Genomic DNA, 14640 nt, shown 5'->3' with positions numbered 1-14640 from the left:
CATTGGCTATTTTGTTTTATGACATTTTTTTATGGCAAGACAACTTTATGATGAATTTATGCAAGCGTCACTAATAGCATTGAGAAAACGTCACAACACTAGTCAATCGCCGTAACGTAACGAACATCTTGTCACAAGATACTAGCAATAAACATCATAACTTTGTCACAAGATACTAGCAATAAACATCATAACTATATGAAAATTCTATATCATCATAAATGTTACAAATAATTAATGGTTTAAAATATTCGTTGTAGTTATTAATAAAAATCAATATATATGTTGAAAATTGGCTATGATTTTTAACTGGCGGCCATACTATGCTACAAAATCGAGGGGGAAAATTCTCTAAAAAATTCAAAACGTTTAAATGAGAAAAAAGTATAAATAGTATCCATTATCAAAGGAATCAAACTCCCAATGTCCTGGCACAGGAAAACTTTAGCGAGCGGACAAAAGTGTGTCAGGTTTAACGGACGACAAGGACGACCGCTATTTTAGCGAAACATTTATAGGTCATTGTTGGATGCCTTGCAAACGACGAGAAACGCTATATTTAAGGTACAATATGCTTTAGCATCTCTTGCTAGAGACAACCTTAGAACACACATATTTCAGAACTTTTAGAAGTGAACTCATTTTTATTTATGTGCTTGTGAACCTCTTCTGTGCAACTCAGATTTCAGAACACATTTCTGTGCAACTCAGATTTTCAGAACACGTGTGTGCATCATAGAATTCACATTTCATAATACATTTCAGAAAGTTTATTAAATACGAGTCTGTGTTTAATAATTGTTAAATAGCCTATAATTTTTATGCCCGCCAAAAAATCCCGCCGAACCCTGCCTTCCAAAATTACAGACATTTGTATATACCATACCCTAAACTAATTCATTCCTTCCCACCACGAGGCCACGACCTGACGACCGTCTTCCTCGCCTCGACGCCGCCGCAAAATCCAACTGCCTCGGCACCATCGTCCCCATCTGCCGCGGCGCTATCATCCATCCATTTTCTTCGGCGTTCGTTCCCAGCCACGAGCCCACGATCGTCCTCCTCGCCTCGGCGCCACCGCCGCATCCAATTGCCTCGGCGCTGTTCTCTCATCCATCCACCTCGGCATCGTCACCCATCCATCCACCTCGGCGTCTGCTCGTCGCTGCCTAGTTGTGATCAAGATGCCCCCTGGAAGGATGGCTGGGGCAAGGACACGCACGGACATTGGTGGTAAGTGACTTCAAGTTCTTCACGCATTTATTGTTTTGCTGTAGAGACGTTTCAGGTGATCAGATCAGATCCCCTATTCTCATATAGGGAAGAGGGTTCAGAGAGTAGAATTCCGATATTTTATCTAGTTCAACAGAATTCCAATTAGTTTACTTGCTGCAATTAGTTCAGTAGTTGTGTCCTATTCACTTGCTACAATTAGTTAACAGAACTTGCAGCAATTAGTTCACTTGCTGCAACACTCATATTTTGTTGCGTTCAGCAGGCATGCCCTAGTTAACAGGAGAACACTCATATTTTGTCTATTTAATGTTTGTTTAGAAGAACCAATTACTGAGTATGAAAAGGAGAGGGCTTTAAAGGTAATGAGGAACAACAAAATGTTGAGCAGCCTTGGTATAACTGGATTTACATCACTTATTCGATCAAGTAATACAAGGAAGAACTCTATCGCTCAAGAAGACTTTGATCCATTGTATGAACCTGATCATAGTGAGGACAATGGTCATCATGTGTCTGATAAGGTACTTAGATTTCTTCTTGTACCCCTTTGGTGTTATTACTTATTTGTGCTCAATGTGCAGTAAGATCAATTTGGGTTTAATTCTTTTATTATGCATACGAGGCCATGCAGGATGTACCTTACAACTGTGAAAGGAGGAACACCAACATGTCTACTGGTTCTGGAGGAACAAAAGGATCCAAGAGAGTGATAGCACCTAATGCAGAAGACCAAGTTGGTAGAGTAACTAGGCAAAAGACAAAGGAACAATCCTCAGTAGAGAAAGATGTACGTGGTTCGACTACAAATACAGAAGAGCAGGCATTGATATCTGCCAATTGTCCTGCACAACATGATGATGAGATTCAGATCTGTGATGAAGGCAAGAAAATGGTGATCCATTATACAACAAATATGTTCTAGAAATTTGCATTAATTTGATTATAACCTGCACTAATTGTGTGAAAATGTTCATTATTTTTAGGTCAAACAGATGCCATGATGGATAAATGGATAAGGGGAAAAGTATGGGCAGACAATTGGAACGGATAAGTCGAGGCTTAAACACAAAGATCCCATTGGTCATCTCTGAAGGCAAAAGACGTCCAGAGGTTCCTATGCAAGCTGCAATGCTTGCCTCAGAAGGAGGAATTTCAATTAGGGAACATATACCGATCCTAACGCACTGGAAGGATTACAAGAATGACAAGTCCTATTTAGAAGACTTCGTCGGAAGAATTGGTGTAAGTAAATAGTCTTCCTTCCTACAACATGTCTTGGTTCCTCTTTCATTGTGTTTGTGGTACATATCTTGTTTGCGCTGGTTTGTGTGCCCTATTTCTGTAAATTGTCTAAACAACGTCTATTTTAGGGTTTGTGTGCCCCATGAGGCAAGTATTTTAGGACTCAAACCAAATGCACTGTAGAACATGCCTTCTCTGTGCTCGTGCAGGATTGTTGGACCTCTATTTTGGTGATGCACTGTAGATCATGCCTCTTGTTTTCAACGAGGCTGCAGCTCTTAGTTAAGTTAGCATATAGATAGCAGGTGCACTTGATCTCATACATTGCTTTACTGATATTACTAAAAGGTATAATAATCTCTTATATGCCTAATGTTGAGTATTGCCGTTCACTTCTTGATGAGACCATTCTATCAGATTCTATTCTTTTATTAAAGAACTAAGAAATTTGGCTACAAGAACTGCATATGTTTCCTCTGTTCCAAATGGCACCTTACCTTCATTGGACACTGAATTACTCTATTCTAATATGCATGCTATTTACTAGGGTCAATTTGCCGTCGACACCAAAAACAAAGATGTCAGATTTGCATGTGCTGATGTGATGAGGTGTGTGCAACGACAAATGAGATATAAGCTCAAGAAAGCTTACTTTAATGGTGTGGCTGCTGACAAAGTGAGAACAACATCACCATTGAGTACTATGACAGATGATCAATGGATGCAACTAGTGAATATGTGGTCTACCCCAAAGCACAAGGTATAGAGTTACAAGCTGCAATTTGTGTTCTCTACTAATGTCAACATGAAATTAGATAGAAACTACCCTATGCTATGATCTATTTCCAGTTGTGGTATGTACTTAAATCAAAAGATTTAGATTTAGATTTTGATTATAATATCTACTTTAGAGGATAAAGTGTTGGATACTATTGTTTTTCTTAAGTATACTCAACAAAATGTTTTCTCAGAGGATTAAGTGTTAGATACTATGAATATCTACTTTTGACTTTGTACTTTTGTCTCCACTTTAATGTATGTTTCCTATTTTACAAAATGGTTGTATAGGACAAGTGTGAGAACAACAAAGTGATTCGTGGCAAAGTTCGGTTCCAGCAAAAGACAGGATCTCGGAGTTACATTGCACATTTGCATTCCGTGGTATTATACATAAATAATGTGTGTTCATCACTTATCATTATGTTCCAAGCTTACATTTAGAAATTGTTTGCATGTATTTTAGAAGCAAGCCAAATATGGAGATGCACCACCAACTGCGATTGATCTTTTTAAAGAGTGCCATTGTAGCAGCAAGACTGGTTTTGCTGAGCCTGTAAAGGAAGCAATTGTAAGTGAATGCTCCCTTTTCAACTATATTTTTATTTATTGATTTCAGATAATGTTGTTGTAGTGTTGTTCATTGACTTCAAATAACCGTACAAAATCATGCTTGCTCCTTTTTCTGTATAACATTGTATCTATATGGAAGCATCACTCTTGGACCATGCATACTGTTTTGGGTACTGTTCTGTTCTGAATTAAGCAATTGTTCTATTCCAAATCAAACATTTGTTTTGCTCTATTCTGTTCTAGGTACATCTTATTGAGGAACTTTTATGTTCTGTTTTGATCAAACATCTATTATGTTCATCTATCCAAGTGTGTTGTTCTATTCAGCTGAATCAAACATTTATTTTGTTCATCTATCCTTGTGTGTTGTTCTGTTCAGCTAAATCAAAGATCTATCCATGCATACTGTTCTCTTCTGAATTAGTTTAGCGTTCTAAATAAAAATTTAAGTAACTCTGTTGGCTGAGAAATGACAATGCATTTTGGTACGCTACCTGTATAATATAAATCATATGCTACTTGTATAATAGAGAGCAACAAAACAATAGAGATGACTTGTACAATAGAGATGACAATGGTACTTGTGCATTTTGATAGGTGAGGAACAATGCTACTTGTATAATAGAGATGACTTGTATAATAGCGAACACTTCCATGTATTATACAACTAGCATTGCTACTTTTATAATAGAGAACACTTGAGCAATTCTACTTATAGGAACATGACTTGTATAATAGAGATGACATATACTAGGTAGAATGCTACATTGCTACTTGTATAAAAAGATGATGTGCTACTTGTATAATATAGATGACTTATGCATTTTGATATGCTATTGCTTGTTTTGGTTTCATTTTATCACCTCTTGTCTTATTTTTAAACCTCCTCATTCACAGGACACAATGGAATCACTTGTGGGTGGACATGGAGTAGAAGGGAAAGAATCCAAGACCCCTCTAGAAGCAGTTGCTTATGTGTTGGCTTCATCAAAATTTCTTCAAAATATTGGTCTTGTACCTGCCACAAAGAAAAGCGGCAATGCATGGTGGTGATCCTACACGTGTGGCAGACCTTGAGGCAGAACTTGAATCAGAGAAGCAAAATACATTAGAAGTTAGAGCTCAGTTAGATGCCCTCAAGAAGAAGGTAGAAGAATCAGAACAAGCAAGGGATAAGGAGTTAGAAAAGATTAATGATCTGCAAAAAGGAGCAGATGAGACCAATGCTCTTCTTCGTCGCCTCTTTAGCCTCAATAAGTAGTTGGTCAATTCATTTTTGTGTGGCCCTTTTCTACTATATGACCCTTATTTTATTGTTCTTTTGGTACTATCCTTTGTAGCTAGTGTGATGAAAACATGACATTTTTTAATTTTGATATGTTCTTTTGGTACTGTCCTCGGCACTCTACGTGAAGCTGGTGATAAAACATGATGCTAGTATTGAAAATTTTGAAGGATTTGGTTTTGATAAATTATATCTATGATAATATGTTGCTAAGTATATTTGATGGTCATTTATTATTTGTTTAATTACAATGGATTTTGCTTATAGTACATTGTGATTTGTGAAACAAATTGGCTGGTGCAACCCAACGCTGGTTCCAGCGGGGCACTACAATTTCTGCGCCTGTTAACAATGATTGGTTACAGATTTAAAAATAAAAGGCAAAAATAGGGTACAATAAAATGGACGCAATGTCTATGCGCTGGGCTACCAGATTAAAAAATAGAAATGCAAAAAAATAGTGAAACAAATTGGCTTACGACCAAATATTTTGTGACGAATAAAATTGTCATAAGCATAGATGCCACGTAAGATCCCAGCCATGCCATGTAATTCGCATGTTTAATTTATGATGTTTTCTATCCTACGTGTAAGCATGATGTGGCGTTTTTTAGTGATGGTTAGTGACGAAAATAGCATGTCACAACACTATGACGACATATATTATGTCACTAAATTTATGACGAAAGAACATGAAACGTCATAGATCATGCAATGCCACGCATGATAGGTGACGAAGTCATTTTCGTCATGGAGATGTCATAAATTTCAAAAAGTGACATAAATTCAAAGTTTGGTGACATAAAGAGAACGTCACAGAAGGTCACAAGTGTTGTAGTGTGACCGAGCCCCGACAAGTGGGCATAGTAATCTATTGCTAGATATGGAGTAAGTGGAGCGGCGGTCCGTGGAGAAGGAGAACAGATAACTCCTCCTGGTCTTTGTTTAGATCTCCTAGCTTGTCGTGCCCTTACCCCATCTAATCGGAGCAGGACACGGGTGTAGGTTGTGGCGTAGGTTGATGCACTACCGCATGTAGGGGTGCTCAGGCGGCGGCAGCCTGTCTTATTCGCTCGTTTCCTTTTGCCTCGGTAACACACGGGCTATAGTGGGAGTAATAATGACATTAGCCCAAGCGACATAGGGAGTCAATGGTCTTGCCTCGGTAACACGCGAGTTACTGTGCGGCCTATGTACTGCAGACGTGCCGCCTACCACTAGGGCGGGCAGGTATACATCTCATCCGTAGTTAATGCAGAGGCACTTTAAACTTAGAGGCTGAGGTTAGGCTTTCCCCGATGGCTTACGTCACGCGTCGTAGAACACATGGCAGCACTGGGCCTCGCCTTGTGTGGGGAGTAGTGACTGGGACCGCCCTTCCCCGTGACAGCTTCGGACCGCCCTTGGCTATGAGTCCGGATGGTGTCCGGGGGAGGTCATGTCTCCTGCGGTGTTGGCCAACACGTGACAACAATGGACCCCCTTAGGACAGAGGTCTGGGTGGCTCGCCATGAGGGATGGGGCTGTTACTAGGGTTCCGGCCCTCGAACACGGGTGTCGACTGCCCTCGTGTTCAAGACATGCGGTAAACCCGAACCCCCTCTGCTAGGGTTCCAGAGCACTGATTATAGGTGTTGGCCTTCACCCGAGTCCAGTGGCCTAACTAGGCAAACCTAGCCACTGGGTTAGAACGAACAACCATTAACATGGTGACTAAGGGTAGTCCCGGAGGGTCCGACTTGATCCAGCAATAGTGAGTACCCCAATCTTGAGGTACCGACAGTGGCCCCCGGGCCCACCTCGTGTGAGGTGGCAAATCCGTAGGTGGGGCCATAACCGTGCTTTGCTTCTAAAAAGGTATCATGTATATGGCCCCCACACCTAGTGACCTAAATAAAAAAGGTGTCCCTGCACATGGCTCCATAATGGTGCTCAGTGCCGCCTCAGTGGTATACCTACGGGGTCCTCATCCTGATTGCATTCAATCTTCTGCATTATGTTTCTAGACCTTATCGATCAGGATTGCAAGAACCTGTCCCTTGGTAAGGATAAGGTTTAGGCCTCTAGGGGACAAGTCCTAGGTACTAGAACAACTATTATAGGACAGTGGAGGGCTTATGGAGCCATGCTTACGGCATGGGACCAGGTAAGCGACTACTTACCTCCGAACCACCCCCAAGAACATGGTTCTTTCCCCTGAACCTAGTTCCTTGTGACCCAATCCTTATCCATTATAAGGGAAGGTTCTGAAACCGAGTGACAAGGTGGAGACGTAATCTAGGTTTCATGAAAGCAATAGAAATTGGATCTCGCATGGGGTTTTAGTTGAGTGGTGCCCGGGCCTCACTTCCTATTGTAAAGACAAGTTTTTCCCCTCAACTGGTCCCCTAGGATATTGGCAACATCAAAAGCTTGAGGCTACGATCAGACCAAGGGTCGATCCTTGTTGTGGCCAAGGATCGGTGCTCAGCAGCGCACCCTTGGGATCCTTACCCTGTCGTATTCAATTCTTCGAATAGCAGTGCTTATTCTTGCTGATCCTAGTTTGGGATCATCCCATGAGCTACCAGGTTCAAACCCCTAAATGCCCAGCCCGAGCTACTAGTTCATCTGTTCTGGGGTGGTGGAAGGTTGTAGGCTTATGATACGGAACCAGGCTAAGCGGCTACCCAACTCTAGACCACCCTCGCGAACATAGATCTTTCCCTAGACCAAGCTTTTAGTGGTCAGATCCTCATTCATTCTCAAGTGATGTTCTAAACCAGGTGCAAGAATAGACACTAACTCAAGTTTCATGATTACAACAGAAGTTTAGATCCATGGAAGGGGTAGAGGGAAACAACATGTGTAAACAGGAAAAGAAATCGATGGATGAGAACTGATTATTCCTTCGCAATCGGATACATGTGATCCGTGTAGATGACACTCGAGACCGGGTTTATAAGGGCGTCTCTCACCGGGCTGGGCACAGATGGCGCCACAGACCGCGCTTACGAGGGTGGATTCTTACGGGACTGGACCATAGATAAATGCAATCCTATTATAAAGAAAGAGTTCATTCTCATGCCATCTTTTGGGTGTAAGGCTCAGCGCCGACATAAACCGCCTAAACTCCGTTGTGCGTCTAACTCAAAGGGTAAGCAACGTCCCCGTTCTGCCTTAACGATGGCCAAAGACAGAACCTAGCGGAGGTCGTTGGATGCTACCTTGAACGCCATGAAGCTTGTGGCGGACGGGTTGGGTATTGGAGCCGCCTTTATAGGCCCACCGCCTTTCACGGGTTGGGTCTAGAACCCTTATGCATGGCAATGGCAACCAGGACAGGGACCTCCAGGCGAAGTACCACCATCTGAAAGGGAAATAGGGTTTAACCTCTTCCTATAAATAATTTTGGTGGTTGAATGCCCAACACAAATAATTGTACTAACTAGTTTGCTCTAGAATACATGCTCTACATGTGCATAAAGGTTCAACACAAACCAATAAAAGATTGAAGAAAGGGTTCAAAAACAAAGGAGCAAAAGAAACCAAGAGTGCCCTGGTCTGGCGCACCGGACTGTCCGGTGTGCCACCGGAAAGTGTCCGGTGCACCAGGACCGTACAACGTCCAACTCTCAACTCTCGGGTTTCTCAAGGCACGCTCCGCTATAATTCACCGGACTGTCTGGTGTGCCACCGAACTATCTGGTGCACCAGCGGAGCAACGGCTCTTCGGCGCAACGGTCGACTGCAAAAGCGCGGAGCAGAGCTATAGTGCGCGAACAATGGGCGCAGAAGTCAGAGCAGTCGCAAGAGGCGCACCGGACAGTGAACAGTACCTGTCCGGTGCGGCACCGGACTGTCCGGTGCCACTAGAAGACAAAGCCTCCAACGGTCGATAGCGCCTGAACCCTAACGGTTTGGTGACGTGGCTGGGGCACCGGACTGTCCGGTGCGCCCATCGACACCAACCATCCCCAAGGGCTATGTGGTGGTTGAGGGCTATAAATATCCCCCCAACCACCACCACTCCAAGCATCCAAGTTTCTAGCACTTCACATTCAATACAAGAGCTAGTGCATTCACTCCTAGACACAATTCAATAGAATCAAAGCCTCTCCAAGTCCCAAACTCACTCCAAACACCTAGTGACTAGAGAGAGTGTTTTGTTCATGTTCTTTGAGCTCTTGTTCTTGGATCGCTTTCTTCTTCCTCATTCTTGTTCTTAAAGTGACTTTTAATCAAAGCAAGAGACACCAAGTGTGTGGTGGTCCTTGCGGGGTCTAAGTGACCCGTTTGATTAAGGAGAAAGCTCACTCGGTCTAGGTGACCATTTGAGAGAGGGAAAGGGTTGAAAGAGACCCGGTCTTTGTGACCACCTCAACGGGGACTAGGTTCTTTAGAACCGAAACTCGGTAAAACAAATCACCGTGTTCATCCGCTTTATTTCCCCTCTCTTTCGGACTCGGATTTAATTCTAACGCTAACCCCGGCTTGTAGTGTGTGCCTAAGTTTATAATTTTCAGATTTCGCCTATCCACCCCCTCTAGGCGACTTTCAATTGGTATCAGAACCCGGTACTTCATTTAGAGTCTAACCACTCGATGTGATGTCGGGAGGATCCGCCAAGAGGGAGATGGAAACCGGCGAGAAGGCCACAAGCCACGGGAAGGCTCCATCAAGGGAGTCTGGTGCCAAAGGAAAGGAGTAATCCCCTCCCCGCATCAAATCGCTTCGGAGTGGCGATAAGAAGAAGAAGATGAAGAAAGTGGTCTACTACGAGACCGATTCTTCGTCGCCCTCCACATCCGGCTCCGACGCGACGTCCATCACTTCTAAGCGCCATGAGCGCAAGAAGTATAGTAATATGCCACTTCGTTATCCCTGTATCTCTAAACACACTCCTTTACTTTCCGTTCCATTAGGCAAACCACCATATTTTGATGGTGAAGATTATTGCATGTGGTGTGATAAAATGAGGCATCACCTAACCTCACTCCACGCAAGCATATGGGTCATTGTTGAGTTTGGAGCGCAGGTACCCACGGTGGGAGACGAGGTCTACGACTCGGACGAGGTCGCCCAAAACCGACACTTTAACTCCCAAGCCACTACTATACTCCTCGCCTCTCTATGTTGAGAGAAGTATAATAAGGTGCAAGGATTAAAGAGCGCCAAGGAGATTTGGGATGTCCTAAAGACCGCGCACGAAGGAATGAGGTGACCAAGATCACCAAATGGGAGACGATCGAGGGGGAGCTCGATCGATTCGTCCTCAACCAAGGAGATGAGTCACAAGCGATGTACAACCGGCTCAAGACCTTGGTCAATCAAGTGCGCAACCTCGGGAGCACAAAATGGGATGACCATGAAATGGTCAAGGTTATTCTAAGATCCCTCGTATTTCGTAATCCTACTCAAGTTCAATTAATACGTGGTGATCCTAGATATAAGCTAATGTCTCCCGAGGAAGTAATTGGGAAGTTTGTGAGCTTTGAACTAATGATCAAACGCTCCAAACACATCGTCGACTTAGAGCAAGGCGGCACCTCCACACCCGAGGTGCAACCCGTCGCATTCAAAGCGACGGAAGAGAAGAAAGAAGAGTCTACATCAAGTAGGCTCCCCATCAATCGACGCCTCCAAACTCGACAATGAGGAGATGGCGCTCATCATCAAGAGCTTTCGTCAAATCCTCAAGCAAAGGAGAGGGAAGGACTACAAACCTCGCTCCAAGAGGGTGTGCTACAAATGTGGTAAGCCCAGTCATTTTATTGCTAAATGTCCTATGTCTAGTGATAGTGATAGGGGTGACGACAAGAGGGGGAAGAAGAAGGAGAAGAAGAGGTACTACAAGAAGAAGGGCGGCAATGCCCATGTGTGTTGGGAATGGGACTCCGACGAGAGCTCCACTGACTCCTCCTCCGACGAGGATGCCGCCAACATCGCTGACAACAAGGGCCTTCTCTTCCCCAACGTCGGCCACAAGTGCTTCATGGCAAAGGACGACAAAAAGAAAAAGGTACAATCTAGAACCACCCCCAAGTATACTACATCTAGTGATGAGAGTAGTTCTAGTGATGATGAAGATGATCTGCTTACCCTTTTTGCCAACCTTAACATGTAACAAAAGGAAAAATTAAATGAATTGATAGGAACCATTCATGAGAAGGATGAACTTTTGGATAGCCAAGAGGAATTCCTTATTAAAGAAAACAAAAAAGCATGTTAAAGTTAAAAATGCTTACGCTCAGGAAATTGAAAAATGTGAAAAATTGACAAAGGAGCTTAGCATTTTTCATGACACTATTTCTAACCTTAGAACTGAGAATGCTAGTTTAATTGCTAAAGTTGAAAATTTAAATACTTGTAATGATTCGATTGCTAGTCTTAGAAATGAAAATGACAATTTAGTTTCTAAGATTAAAGAGCTAAATGTTTGCAATGTTTCTATTTCCAATCTTAGAAATGAGAATGTTATTTTAAATGCTAAGATTAAGGAACTAAAATTATGCAAACCCTCTACATCTACTGTCAAACATGTTTCTATTTGTACTAGATGTAGAGATGTTAATGTTGATGCTATAAATGATCACCTTGTTTTAATTAAACAACAAAATGATCATATAGCTCAACTAACTGCTAAAATCAATGAGCATGAAATTGAAAATGAAAAGTTTAAATTTGCTAGAAGCATGCTCTATAGTGGGAGACGCGCTGGCACCAAGGATGGCATTGGTTTCCAATAGGGAAGCAACGTTAAGCTTAATGCCCCTAAAAGATTGTCTAATTTTGTTAAGGGCAAGGCTCCCATGGTTCAGGATAATGAGGGTTACATTTTATATCCTGCTAATTATCCTGAGCACAAAATTAGGAGAATTCATGCTATGAAATCTCATTCTGTTTCCCACCATGCTTTTATGTATAAGAATGAGCCTTCTAGCTTTAGGCAATCAACCCATGTTAAATTGCCTAAAAAGAAAACTCCTATTGCATCAAATGAGCCTAATATTTCATTTAAGACTTTTGATGCTTTTTATGTGCTTACTAACAAATGAGGCAAAGTAGTTGACAAATATGTTGGAGGCAAACACAAGGGGTCAAAGACTTGTGTTTGGATACCCAAGGTGCTTGTTTCTAACATCAAAGGACCCAAGACTGTTTGGGTAGCTAAGAACAAGGCCTAAATTGTTTTGCAGGTCTATGCATCCGGGGCTCAAGTTGGATAATTGATAGCAGATGCACAAACCACATGACAGGGGAGAATAGAATGTTCTCCTCCTACGAAGAAAACGATGATCCTCAAAGAGCTATCACATTCGGGGATGGAATCAAGGTTTGGTCAAAGGACTTGGTAAAATTGCTATATCACCTGACCATTCTATTTCCAATGTTTTTCTTGTAGATTCCTTAGATTATAACTTGCTTTCAGTTTCTCAATTATGCAAAATGGGTTACAACTGTCTTTTATGGATATATGTGTTACTGTCTTTGGAAGAAGTGATGATTCAGTAGCATTTAAGGGAGTATTAGAGGGTCAGCTATACTTAGTTGATTTTAACAAAGCTGAACTCAATACTTGCTTAATTTCTAAGACTAATATGGGTTGGCTCTGTCATCGCCGACTAGCCCACGTTGGGATGAAGAATCTTCACAAGCTTCTAAAGGGAGAGCACATTTTGGGACAAACCAATGTTCATTTTGAGAAAGATAGGGTTTGTAGCACATGTCAAGCAGGAAAGCAAGTTGGCGCCCATCATCCACACAAGAACATAATGACAACAGACAGGCCACTGGAGCTACTCTACATGGATCTATTCGACCCGATAGCTTACATAAGCATTTGCGGGAGTAAGTACTGTCTAGTAATTGTGGATGATTATTCTCGCTTCACTTGGGTATTCTTTTTATAGAAAAACCACAGACCCAAGAGACCTTAAACGGATTCTTAAGACGTGCTCAAAATGAGTTCGGATTAAGGATCAAGAAAATAAGAAGCGATAATGGGACGGAGTTCAAGAACTCTCAAATTGAAGGCTTTCTTGAGGACGAGGGCATCAAGCATGAGTTCTCTTCTCCCTACACTCCTCAACAAAATGGTGTAGTGGAGAGGAAGAATAGAACTCTACTGGACATGGCGAGGACCATGCTTGATGAGTACAAGACTCCAGACCGGTTTTGGGCTGAGGCGATTAGCACCGCCTACTACTCCATCAACCGGCTCTACCTTCATCGAATCCTCAAGATGACATCATATGAACTCCTCACCAGTAAAAAGCCCAATGTTTCATATTTTAGAGTCTTTGGTAGCAAATGTTTTATTCTTATCAAAAGAGGTAGAAAATCCAAATTTTCTCCTAAGGCTGTAGAAGGCTTTTTACTAGGATATGATTCAAACACAAGGGCATATAGATTCTTCAACAAATCCACTAGATTAGTTGAGGTTTCTTGTGACATTGTGTTTGATGAGACTAACGGCTCCCAAGTGGAGCAAGTAGATCTTGATGAATTAGATGATGAAGAGGCTCCGTGCGTCGCGCTAAGGAACATGTCCATTGGGGATGTGTGTCCTAATAATTCCGAAGAGCCTACACAAGCACAAGATAAATCGTCATCTTCCATGCAGGTATCTCCACCAACTCAAGATGAGGATCAGGCTCAAGATGATGAAGACCAAGAGGATGAGCCACCTCAAGAGGAGGACAATGATCAAGGGGGAGATCAAGTCAACAAGGACAAGGAATATGAGCAAGAGATTCAGGGTCAAAGTCCGTCACACCCAAGAGTCCACCAAGCGATTCAAAGAGATCACCCCGTCAACTCCATTCTTGGTGATATTCATAAGGGGGTAACTACTCGATCTCGAGTAGCTCATTTTTGTGAACATTAATCTTTTGTGTCCTCTATTGAGCCATACAGGGTGGAGGATGCACTAAGCGATTCAGATTGGGTGCTGGCAATGCAAGAGGAGCTCAACAACTTCATGAGAAATGAGGTATGGCATTTAGTTCCACGTCCTAACCAAAATGTTGTAGGTACCAAGTGGGTATTCCGCAACAAGCAAGATGAGCATGGTGTGGTGACAAGGAACAAAGCCCGACTTGTGGCCAAGAGTTATTCACAAGTCGAAGGTTTAGACTTTGGTGAAACTTATGCACCCGTAGATAGGCTTGAGTCAATTCATATATTACTTGCCTATGCTACTTACCATGGCTTTAAGCTTTATCAAATGGACGTGAAAAGTGCCTTCCTCAATGGACCAATCAAGGAAAAGGTCTATGTTGAGCAACCTCTCGGCTTTGAAGATAGTGAGTTCCCTAACCATGTTTATAAACTCTCAAAGGCGCTTTATGGGCTCAAGCAAGCCCCAAGAGCATGGTATGAATGCCTAAGAGATTTTCTTATCACTAATGGCTTCAAAGTCGGAAAAGCCGATCCTACACTCTTTACTAAAACTATTGGAAAAGGTTTGTTTGTATGCCAAATTTATGTTGATGATATCATATTTGGGTCTACTAACAAATCTACTCGTGAAGAGTTTAGTAGGA

At 42.3% G+C, this 14640-nt stretch overlaps 1 pseudogene; it reads left to right on the top strand.

Moving 5' to 3' along the window:
• Nucleotides 1–1184: 1184 nt before the first annotated feature.
• On the top strand, nucleotides 1185–5089 carry LOC109941507 (uncharacterized; annotated as a pseudogene).
• The last annotated feature ends 9551 nt before the right edge of the window (nucleotides 5090–14640 follow it).

Source organism: Zea mays, chromosome 8, assembly GCF_902167145.1.
Source record: "Zea mays cultivar B73 chromosome 8, Zm-B73-REFERENCE-NAM-5.0, whole genome shotgun sequence".
Classification (NCBI taxonomy): Eukaryota; Viridiplantae; Streptophyta; class Magnoliopsida; order Poales; family Poaceae; genus Zea; species Zea mays.
The sequence above is the reverse complement of the archived record's forward strand: the minus strand, read 5'-3'. Positions and strand labels throughout refer to the sequence as shown.